The sequence below is a fragment of the Crocodylus porosus genome, unplaced genomic scaffold (genome assembly GCF_001723895.1).
Source record: "Crocodylus porosus isolate Cpor-Errol unplaced genomic scaffold, CroPor_comp1, whole genome shotgun sequence".
NCBI lineage: Eukaryota > Metazoa > Chordata > Crocodylia > Crocodylidae > Crocodylus > Crocodylus porosus.
In genome coordinates this window covers 74022859-74035673 of record NW_017728886.1, presented here as the reverse complement: position 1 = coordinate 74035673, position 12815 = coordinate 74022859, and positions in this window count along the sequence as shown.

Genomic DNA, 12815 nt, shown 5'->3' with positions numbered 1-12815 from the left:
GACTTCCTGCCCTTTGGGCAGGGGGCTGGACTCGATGATCTCCCAAGGTCCCTTCCAGCCCTAATGTCTATGAAATCTATGAAATCTATGATCCGCTTCCTGCGCACCTCTGCCCAGAGTGTGCAGGCTGCAGATTGCAGCTTTGCCCTGGCCCTGGACCAAGCTGCTCCTGCCACAAGATCCCAGTGGCTCCAGAGCAGCTCCCTGCCCTGCCCTGTGGCATGCCCTGCCAGCATGGCTGGGGCTGGTCTTCATGGCAACCCCAGTCTTGTGCTATCACAGCATAGCTGCAGCTGAGGTCTCCATGGAGACCAACCCCAGCCAGGCAGGCAGGGGCTGCTGGGAAATGGAGTCCACTACTGGCCAGATCCAGCCTATGGACTGGACTTTGCCCGCCCCTGCCCTAGCATCACACACTAACAGCACTCCCCACTGTCAGAATAGCAGTAATGTCTGTGTGAGTCTCCCCACCCAGCACTTGCTGCTTAGGCTAGCGTAGGTGGTAGAGTCCCCAGAGCAGAGCAGCAATCCTTGGGAGCAAGAAGCAGCGGGCCTCCAGGGTGGGCCTCCCAACCCAGCACTTACTACTTCGACTCATGTAGCTGGTAGAGGCCCCAGGCAGCAGCCCTGGGTGAGTCTTCCTAACTGGGCTCAGTGGTAGCTCCCAAGTTTGGTTTGTCAGTAACTGTGACTGATTTGGTTTGGGTTTCAGTTAAGGTCCAATAGTTACTTTTGTAAGGTTAAGTGTTTGCTCCTTTTATTTTTTCCCTTGTAATAAACCCTGTTTTAGGTTAGCATCTGCTTGCAAATATGGAAGTTTGTTCATGTCAGAACACCTAGATAAAATTGTATTTTCCCAGGTTTATGGATGGGGGCTCGAACTAAATTTGAAAAGTTGGTGGTAAACCCCTACATTTGTACCTAGCCCTTGGTACTGCCTTCCACTGACTGACAGGAGCATTGTACTCACATGGATAGATGAAAATGTGGCATTGTGTTCCTAATGCGTCACTGCATCATTGGGTTTCTAGCATTATTTAACAAACCAAAAAAACACAGCAAAAATTCTGTGTATCCATTTGCATGGTTGAAAGGTCCAGTTTCTTTCCTCTGGAACTCAATCAGAAAAACAATGAAAATAATTCATCAGATTCAAATACAAATAAATCCTGTCCTGACAATTGGATGTTATCGCATTTAATTTCAATGTAATTATTTTTGTATTTAATTACAGAACAGTTAATTACTTCATTTTAATTATGTATCTTTTTTAATTAGATTGAGGCTAAAGAACCTGATAAGGTTGCTACTACTCTACAGAAGATCCATTTTTCATTTTATCTGCACCATGTATCAGTCCAGCTCACTTGCTTTTCTGTTAATTTTAGTTCCCGTTTCATGTCTCTTTCAATCTCCTGCTTCCTATTTTTGCTTTTTAAAGTGTCAGTTCAGCAAAGCACTTAAAACACAAGCTCAACTGTTAAGCATATGATTACATCCTATTGATTTCAATGAGGCTGTGAGTACATGCTTAAGTGCTTTGCAGAATAGAGATGGCCTTAAGCACATGCGTAGGGCTAGGCATGTGTTTTAACTACTTTGCCTTATCTCTCAACACCAGTACCCAGAGCCAGGCCCATTTATTGAACCTGATACAACAGTTAGTGCTTTCTAGCAATATGCAGCTTTGATAACACAGCAGATTGACATCTGAATGGAATTCTGACACAGCTATGGTTCAGACTCCACATATCTCCTTTTAGTATCGTGCTGAAGTCCCTTTCTGTTTATCCTTTCCACCTTCAAGAAACCAGTAACTTCTGCTTGACATTTTAAGGAGACCATTGCAGCTATCCGAAGGTGGGCTTACAAGCACTGAAAATAAACAGCTAGAAAAAGGGCACCAAGGCACAAGTATAACCACAGGCTTTCATGTCAATGACATGCTGAACTAACCTGCCTGCCAATGCAGCAAGGACAGAATGTGCCTCTCTTGGCATCATTTCTTTTCACTGAAGTGAAATCTTAAAGCTTTGATTTTCCCAGGAAAAGCCCATGCTGCTGTAAGCCCCTGTGATCTTTAAATCATCCGACAATCTCATCTAAGTTCTAAATTTGGCCCTGCAGCTATCACCCGCATTCCAGTCCCTGACATCATCCCCTCTGGAAATCAGAGTATCTTCTAAAATAGCATGGCTGTCTAGCTTACACTTTCAAGCCTTTGCTCATGTTGAATAGTTACTTATGTGCCTTAACTGTCATTGAAACCAGTGGGAAAAGGCCCAAATACCTCTTTGAATCTGATCATTACTTCCCAAACAGCACCACTGATATCACTGGGATGGCTTAGAGAGTAAAATGGTCTGAAACTTGAGTAGGGTGTAAAATTGTGATAAGATAGTCTGCTTAGCATCCCAAATCACTTTCAAAATTTAGTAAGAAAAATATGAAATTGCTGCACAAAAATATAAATCACATAATCTATCAAGTCCTACCCTTCCCAGAAGGGTAAATTAGCCACTGCATAGCCCAATGCTGCTGTAAGGAGACTATTTCCAGTACTCAAGCAGGCAGTGCCCTGCACTGTGCCAGACAGACTTTCCCAAAGAGCCACCAGACAGCTCCAATAATCACCATTGAAAAGTTATCATTTGCTCAAAGTATGCCACCCCCAGTGATTTGTAAGATACCACAGATTTTGTCTACACCTGGAGTAAGTCATAACTAAAATGTGTTGTTATCTCTTAGCAACTGTTAGCTTGTTAATATAGACAGTAGACACTGAAGCTCCACACAAATGCAGAATCAAAGAAATGTGAAGGATCCAAAGAAAGGTCCATTCTTTACAGGTATTTTTCAAAGACTATCCAGCAGGGCTAGACCCAACTAGATTTCAATAAATGTGCATCTTTGAACTTCCACAACAGCATGAGAGTTGCAAATGTGCTTTAATATGATAAATATTTATAAAAACACAAAGAGACTTTCAGAATTAAACAGTCCTCATGCCAAGCTCAGTCCTCCTTAAACTATATTATATGCACACGCGCGCGCGCGCACACACCACACCAGTAACTCCAGATATAGTTTGAATTCATTCAGAGTATAGATAGAAGATAAACCTATACTAAGGGTCAGCTTTACATTTAGTAACTTGAAGAAACATATACATGGCCCAAGCCTGTCTTTCATCATTACTTCTCATTTTATTCATATTTGTAGAATGAATGGAATCAACATGCATTCTTACTATTTGAACATCCAATCTGGCACATACTTACCACAGAGTGTAAAGTTGCCACCTGTGAGCAACCCCATTATATAAAAGGCACCGCACATGGTAGTGGTGACAGGATTGGGCCCTTAGTTATGAATGCAGCAAAAAGGTTGGGAAAAGAGGTAAAAGACAGGAAAAAGGGATAAAAAAAGGAAGGTAAAAGAGGAAGGATATTGGTTGAAATTCTCTGTGGCAGAGTGGCCCCCTTTTTGTCCATTTTCATAGGATAAATAGGCCCAGAGTCCAGAATGATCCTGTCACCTAGGAGCACTGAACAGTTCTACAAGTTTTGGGGTTTGAAGTGCAGAGACCTCAGCCCTAGCCCCATGGCAAGCAGTTCTATTAAAAATCTCTTCAACCTTTTATTAAAAATACAGGAAAAGAAGGGAAGGGAGCAGGTAAAGTATTTGAAATGCAAAGTATTAAGTAAGGCTTTAATTTATCAACATCTTTTATTCCCTTTAGCTGTACAAAGAGTTTTTATAATGAATTCCCCCCTATGCACACTCACTCATCTGACAGTCTTTGGTATTAAAGGTGGCAGGAACTGTCCTTTATGGTCAGAGAAAAATCTCTTGAGATGGGAAAGAATAGCCAAGGTAGAAAATGCAGCTAATCTTCTGGTGCTGACTCTTACTTGTAACCTTGCTGCAATAAAATGACATGCACAGTCTTCTTAGCTCCTTCTATCCTCCGTGCTCCTAAAAACTGGCAAATCGTTACCACTGTCAGACTGTTGAAGATGTTGCTTTTAGCTGCCTCTGGTCCCAGGCCCACAGCAGTGCTGCAAAAAATTCTGTTTTGGATGGCTAAGCCAGACTAATTTTTTAAACAGAAAGACATGCAAGGGAAGGAGTGACAGCAGGAGTACAAGTCTTGCATTCCAGATATTTTTCAGGATTCAGCCTAAGCTGATAGAGGTAGCAATGTCTTCTGTGTCCCTCTCTCTGGCTCAGAGTCCCTTCCAGGAACGGTGCAGTGAAGACCCAACAGTGCCATAGTGGATTCCCAAGAGAGGGGGAATGCTGACATCCATGACTAATGTTTGCTCCTTGCCCTCCTGGCCTCATTATCAAATTAAGCTTCTCTTTGGCTGACCCACCAAGTTCAACCACACAAAAGAATGACCCCTTTTTATCCACCAATTTGGTGTAATTTCCAATACACTCATTCTTGTCCATTGATTTCTGGTCCCATGCTCCTCTTGTTTGTTAGACATGATCTCAACAATCCCTGGGTTTTTTGTCAATAAAATAATAGGCATTTTCCATGCACAAGGAATGCAAGAGTAGGGCTTATAGGCAGTCAAGCAAAGCTGTCCTATACATCTGATTCCAGTGTTTGTTCAAGAAAGGCTCATTTTGAATATTTGCTGGAATGGCTGAAACCAGCTGACTGAAAAAATAAAACTGGAGTAAAAGCAAAGGTTTTCAAAGCCTCTGACTGTCAAGATTTGCTGTCCTTCATAATAAAAAGCCAATCTCTGCACTGGGGTAAACTTCCATAGCTTCATTGTTTTATTAGCTGAGAATCAGTCAGAATGGGAATATTTATATGTCCACCTACAGTGCCAGGCAATGCCTTTCTGAACCAGAAGCAGTGTAGTCACATTTGCTGGTACTGTACCCAGCCTAACTAGCTTTGCATAGAAGCAGGTCAGTTAGCTTCCCCCGCTGCTCTAAGAAAGCAACTCTACTTCCAGTTCAGGAGATAGTTTGCAAGGAGCAGCATGGCATATTCCAACGATGCCCTGTGCAGTAAGAACGCTTGTTAGCTGTGTTAGTCTGAAGTGATGCAGAAGACATATAAGCCAACACTGTGCGCTTATGAGCCAACAGTGTGCCCTTGTTACAAAGAGAGCTAACAGCATACTAGACTGCATTAGTGGGAGCATTGCCAGTAGATCAAGGGAAGTGATTCTTTCCTTCTATTTGGCACTGGTGAGGCCACATCTGGAGTACTGTGTCCAGTTGTAGGTCCCCCAATACAGTAGGAATGTGGCCAAACTGGAGAAAGTTCAGCAGAAGGCAACAAAAATGGTTAGGGGGCTGGGGCACATAACTTATGAGGAGAGGCTGAAGGAACTGGACCTATTTAGTCTGGAGAAGAGAGGACTGAGAGGGGATTTAATAGAAGCCTTCATTTACCTGAAGGGGGGTTCTAAAGAGGATGGAGCTGGATTGTTCTCAGTGGTGGCAGAAGACAGAACAAGAAGTAATGGTCTCAAGTTGCAGCAAGGAAGGTTTAGCTTAGATATTAGGAAAAAAGTTCTCACTAGGAAGGTAGTGAAGCATTGGAATGGTTTCCCTAAAGAAGTGCTGGAATTTCCATCCTTGGAGGTTTTTAAGGCCTAGCTTGACAAAGCCCTGGCTGGAATGATCTACTTGGGGATGGTCCTGCTTTGAGCAGAGGCTTGGACTAGTTTACCTCCAGAGGTCCCTTCCAACCCTTATTTTATATGATTCTATTATTCTAAGACAACAACCTATGGCATAGCATTTGATGAAGTAGGTTATTGCCTACAAAAGTTAAGGCCTCTCTAAACCAGTTGGTCTTTAAACTGGTTTGTGAGCAGTGTAGATATGCCACATATGCTTGGAAATGATTCATAAGAAGGTAAGAACTGCCCATCTGGGTCAGACCAACAGTTCATCTAGCTCAGTAACTTGTCTCCAACAGAAGTAAGTAGGAACAGCAGTATAGGGACACAACTGGGTGTCCAGGGCAGAGGGGCAGCAATGACTTCTGGTTACCACTGCAATCATGATTACAATTGGGCACTTGCCAACGGTGACCACTTCTTTACAGCCCCTCACAAGTCAGTACCAGGGGTATTTGCCCTGATCATCCCACCCTAGTTATGCAACTGAGTAGAAAATATTTTAAAGGAAGGATATTAGAAACAGGATAGAGTGATGCATCCAGTAGCATTACTGAGAAAAGAGGGGTGACTGGGGCTGGAATCCCAGGTGCCACCTTTTGGGGGGGGGGGGATGGCGCAAAAGCAGTCTTCTGTTTTGTTCTCTATTATATGCCTAACACCTTATTTGCTTTTTTAATCATCACTGCAAACTAAGCTAATGTTTTTAGAGAACTTTCCCCAAAAATTCCAAGAACCTTTTCTTGAGGGTGCAGACAGAAGTGCAGCTCCCCACTGTAACTGAAAACGCTTTTCAGGAAGCAATCTGAGTTGCAATGATTCCCTGAAACAGACAGAACTTCACTCTCGGTTCCAGGGTGGAGGGGAATCTAGTTGCTGACTGCCGACCTGCAGCCAGTTTCCCCTAGCAATGCCCCTTCCTTCCTTCCAGGCTGCAAAGTTTTTGGAATGGAAAGGGGGAAAAGGAACAGAGGAAGCTCATTCTAGGGGTTTCCCAGCTGGCCTGGGGTAGGGGGGAGCTCCAATACACCTGCCTTACCCCCTGACCATGGTGGGGGGGCTCCAATACACCTATCCCATCCTCCAGTGGGGTCTGAAAACCCCCCAGACTGACCTCCCTCCACTCCCTTTCCTCCTCCCCCCCCCCGGTTCTGAAAACAGCTCAAGGCTGGAAGGGCAGCACAGACACAAGTTATAGAAAATGCTCTGTTTTGAAACATCTTCATCTGACCCTCATGCAATGACAGTTCAGATTTTCACCCAGCCAGTTTTGAAGCTGTCTGCTGCCTTGCACTTGTGTTTGGTCATGGCTATAAACTGCTTACTGTGGCCAGATCAGGTGAAAATTGTCACTTTTATCTGTGCCATGAGTGGTAACGGCTATAGGCAACCGGTAGGGGGTGCACAGGGTGCACGTGCCTCCCCTCCGATGGGGCTGGTACCCCCCCTAATGGCCAACACTGATGCTGCTGATAGAGCTGGTGCCCCCCCTGTCAGGGCCACCACAGTCGGTGGCTTTTGTGGGTGCCCCCCCCAGATTCAGGAGGCACCAGTCACTCATGGTAACAGCTAATTCACAGCCCATTATTAACTAAGTATGTTCAGATTATATTTTTCCCCAAGTGCATTACTTTGCATTTAGCCACCTTATATTTATTTTGTCACTTTGTTGCCTAATCAGTTTTGTGAGATCTTTCTGTGAGATCTCTTCACTGCTTTGGATTTGACTACCTAGGATAATATTGCATCCTTTTTTACTGTTTAATTTTATTTTGTACAGAAAAATTGATTAACTAAACTCTGATTAAGTCAGTTAGAGCCTTTCCTTTGACTTTGTCCATCTTTGGATCAACCCCTTATTTGTGTTCTTTAGGAAAAGCAGGGAACACCTCCACATCACCATATGGTGACATCGCTATGGCGCCATGCTTTAGTACTTCCTTTTGGGGGAGCGTGCCACTGCGGCAACGTAGCTGCCAGTCATATGTAGACCCACATGATCGCTACATCACTGAGTGCACAGTATGGCAATGTAGCTCTTTGCTATGTTGCCGCAGGGCAATGTGTAGACGCACCCGCAGTGAAACAGAGTTTGTTACCTAGTTCCTTAGGTTTTTGCTTTGTGTTATAAAATTTGCCAATCATTACTCTGGGAGGTTTGTTTTACCTTTCGCCTCCATCTGATCCAATAACATAAATAGACTTTAAGGGAGTGGAACAAAAATGTGATATACATTATAATATATTTCCAACTTATAGTGTTGCAAAAGTATATTTCATATGAAAATGTGTATATTTCAAATAAGGTTTATTCTTGTTATTTAAAGCTATGTTTGTTTTTGTTATGATGCGCTATATTATAACAGGGAAGAACTTTAAAGCTTAAATCTACAGCTGTTAATCTGAGCAAGCAAGACACAACAGATTCTAAAATATTACTCAGGCAATTCTGGCCTTAAGTAATTAAATTGAAAACACCTTCAGCATTATGCTATAATTTGTTTGTTAGTTGCATGCTAGAATTAAACTAATTGAATGGATGGCGCTGTAAGTAAACATGAATTTAAAAAAAATCAGTTGCTATTTTCATAAGGGAATGAACTGGATTCTCAGAAAAGCGAGAGGCAGGTTGCCTTGGGAAGTGCCTGACACTGGAGGCAAACATCATGAAAATATTCCTATAAAGCTCTGTGACTATGTTGCAGGCCTACTCTGCAAATCCACAGTGTCAGGGAAGTACAGTGTAGTCAGGTGCATTGGCCCAATAAATAAGTTCCCAAGAGAGAGAAGAGTGAGACCAGCTAACCCAAATCTCCAGAAGGGAAAGAGTCTTATAGAGCTACCAGACAGCTCCTCATGCTACGTAGCTTTGTCAGCTATTTCCCTATTACATGTTCAGTCAGCATGGTGGAGCATTTAAAGCATGCTGGGATATAAGATGTTTCATTTCCAGGATCAAGAAATATAACTTTTTTTTCCAAATCAGAACCCTAACATGATTAAAATACCATCATTTAGGAAATTTTTGGGTAACATCTGTAAAGTTAACTGGACGGAAAAATCAAGTTTCCTGTTTATTCAAAAGGAACATGCAGAATAGGGAGAATTAAGCTTATATACACCACTGTATATAAGCCCAGCCAGCCCCCCTCAGCTTAAGCTTTCTATTGTATCACAGATGGAGGCCCAGTTCTGACATGGAGGGAATTCCCTCTAGGATGAAGGAATGGTTGAATTTTGGGGTCTATTTAGGGTCTGGAACCTGAAGAGGATGTCCTGCTCATAGAGAGTGCATATATACATACAATTAATACAAAACAATAACTCTAGTACCCAGGACTACAGTACACTGAGCTAGGTTGGAGCAGCCCCAGCTAGCAGGGGACCTGGAGGGTTAGCCTGCCAGCCCATGGCTGCTCAAGCTGGCCTCAACATGCTGCTGAGGGGCTGGCTGGGGCACAAGGGTGCTCCAGTGTGGAGCTAGCCAGCAGGCAACCCCCGCACTGAAGCATGTGTTTTCCCCAGCCAACGCCGTCAGCATCTACATGTGCGTTGCTGCACAGTATATAATGCTGCTGCAGGATAGTACTAGCATTTACAAGTGATAACCTACAGTGGTGTTTATAATTTTACTGTGACCTAATAGGACGTCAGGTGTAGATGCTGAGATGTTTACTGCAGAGCTAATTAGGCAGCTCCACAGTAAACATCTCATGTAGATGCACCCAGAGAGTTGTACCTGCTTCATTTCAGCCCAATTAATTGGTGGGGGAAATGCTGTTGCTTTGGGTGTGGACACATGACACGCCTACTGCATTGATTATACCATATAGTAAAAGTGGAGCAGAGACAGAATACACAGGTGCATGATATAGTAAATCACTCAATCCAAGTTAAAATTACACATCGAAAACTGTGTAGTAACTTTACCAAATGGGAAAATTACTATATGGGATGCATCATGTGTCCTCTCACCTGGTCATCCCAGAGTAGACATTTGCTCACCACAAGCCACCTCCTCCCACCTAGTGGTCAGGCACTAACTATAATAAGACCTATCACAGGCAGTATTACAGACAGCTAGGTTGGGAAAGCTGGTTATGTGTCCAGGCTTCACTACAGAGTAAAATCCCAGGTAGATTATTCTGCAGTAAGGATATTGAGTGTCTGCTCCTTTAGATGTCTGCACTTTAAAAAATCAGACCTGCTTAAGACTTTTCTATGAATCGAGCTGTTTAAAAAAAAATCCTTGTCCTTTTTCTCAAGCCAGCCTGCAAGCATGCTAATTTGTATCAATTCTGTGATGTGCCCACTTGTCCAGTAAAGTGATACAGACAATTACAGGAGGACACAAGTCCCTGATTCCCAATCTGTCTCTAGAAGCATGGATGAGGGTCCACTATCCAGAAAAATGAAAGGGGATATGATACAATACACAAAAATGAAATAAAATCATATTCTTTGTCAACCCACAGCCTTAGTGATGGATTAGGTAGAGGACTGATTCTACTGGGAACATTACCTGCATTTTCTCAGTCAGGCTCTTTAAAGAAAAGAGATGAAATCCTTTGTAGTTGATGTATCTATGCCACAAGATTCAGTACTGAAACTCAATATCCTGTGGTTCCTTTTTTTCTTGTGGATTATTTTTCATAACATGAGCATTAGCAAGCAATTGCAAAGCATGGTTCAGAGCCACATGATCACAAAGTAAAATAATTTCAGCGTAAAGTTGAAATAAAAAGTGTGACTTATTTATAACCTTAAACTATATAAGCATACAACACTGCAGATTCAGTTAACTGCTTCAGCCTGCAAGTAGTGACAATCAGTGATGTCAGGGGTGACTGGAGTGAGAAAAAAAAGTCACATCAGATGAGTGTGTGACTTAAATATTTTGTAGCCACCATTTTGCAGATCTTATGTCAAGTACTTTAATTTGCTTTCCTCTTCTTGATTGTAATATCCTTCTTGAACTTTGCAAAGGAAAATGTACTTTCCCTTTTGATTTTATCATCGTCTATTTGGCAAATTATCAGGTTTTTAGGTGTTTTACTTCCCTGAATTTCCAACAAAGGTAGTTTAGTTTAAATCCTTGCTGAAACCAGCTGTGTCAATGTTGTCCAGAGTTATCTAATTTGTACTATCTGTCTTCTCTCCAGCAACAGACTAATAAGGAGACTAAGTAGGTTTGAAATTAGCATTGTGTTACAGCAATGATTACCATCCTAAGGTCCCTCCTGCTCTTCTGAAACAGGGTCATTCCCGTGCCTGTTAACAATGATGAGCATCTCTTAGCTTGCCCCAACTTCAAGGATCTGAGATGAATGGACTCAGAGCAAGATCCAGTTGTTAGAAGATAGACAGTGTGTACAGTAGGAACAATGAAGCTAGCTAGCATTACAGTCCATGTTTTGGTTAAAACACAGTCCTGAGTATAAAGAGAATTTTAAAAAATCAGGAGAATTCAGAGTGTTAAGTTCTGCTTTATTCACGAAAGAGACTTGCACTGCAGTAAATGAAATTTCCTATAGAAAGATTGGTCTTAAAAGAAATCTAAGATTATTGAACAGCTCCTCTCCAAAATTATGGGAGCCGAGGCTGAAGAAGTACTAGTTCCTTCAAAAAGATCTATCCTTGTTCTTCCACCCTTAACACTCTTCTAGCCATAACAAAGGCAATAGCAGTCTGAGCAGCCTGTCCCTATGTGCACACACTGCCTGCCAAGAGTTTAGCTAAGCAGTATTGTGCAAATGACTTGAAACAATTAAAGACAGTAGGCAGAGCAAGACTGTTACAACTGTGTAATGAGTGAGGGGAGTAATTCTTTCACAGGAACAGCAGTTGGAGAAAATGGGCCAGAGTTTCCAGTATCCCGGTAGGTCCAATTCACAGCATTTTATCTTCCTCCTCCCAGGCAAGCATCCAGGAAATAGGAAGAGAAAATCAAAAAGAAACAATCCCTGACCAAACCCCAAATTCTAACCATAGCAAAGCTGAGCCCAGGACGTAAAGAAATGTGCTATAAGAACAGGCAAGCAATGCTTCATTTTGAGTAGCTTAGAGAGATTTGTGAGAGCAATTAATTGAACCAGACACATCTAAAGTGATTTACATAATGGCAGCTAATGTCAACTGGAGTTACAATTTTCAGTCTGGCAAAAATGAGAGAACAAGAGGGCAGAAATGGAAATGAAACAGAAAATACATTTCTGCTAGATATCAGGGAGCTATGTGCTTATTTTGATTTTGTTTTTTATTTGAAGAATAATGAACCTGTACCAGGACAAAAGCCTTTTCTGGACTAGGCTGCTGTGAATGTACTTGTGTCATACAGTTAACCATCCGATTCTGTTCTCAGAGGGAAACAGAGAAATGAGCAAAAGTCATGGCATGATGTGTGAAATGCCCTTTGCTTCTTCCCCTGTGTCCTCCTCCTTATCCCCAGATTCTTAAAATAAGTTATTAAATAATAATTAGTAATAACTCTACAGACAGTAATGAAACTGTCCTAGCAGTGGGTAGCAGCATGTAGTCCTAGATTTGTAGCCAAGATTTGACCCCTCGACTCTTAAATTCCTTTGGCTAATGATGTTTCAAGAGGTCATGTGCTGGGGTTAGCCAAAACAGTCAGCAGTCCTTGATAAGCTAGAAGGTAAATTGTTCCTTGTAGACCCAGAGCCTGAAGAGTATAGACTGGGAACTGTCTCACTGTATGTTTACAATAAATTCTTGAACCTGGCATGAATCACGTGAATCATGAACCTGGTTATAGAAAATGTTAAGAGCCCAGCTGCACACCTTTTACTTTTCTGGTGAGATATTATTCTGCTCCCAACCGCCTGCCAACTAAATGGAGACATAGATTAGGTAAAAGCAAGGAGTTCAGAAAGGACTTCCAAACTATCTGTCAGAGGCCAGAAGCTACCTAGAGATGGGGGATGGTTAAAGCAGCACTGGGGGGAGTAGAGCTCAACACTAACTGGCTTTGTCTTAACTAACAAAATAAAATAAAATAAAACTAAAAACTAAATAGGCAGGTGATCCAGGCTGACCTGGACAAGCTCAGCAAATGGGCAGATGAGAACCTCATGGTGTTTAACACCAAAAAATGCAAGGTTCTCCACCTTGGGAGGAAAAACCTGCAGCATCCTTATA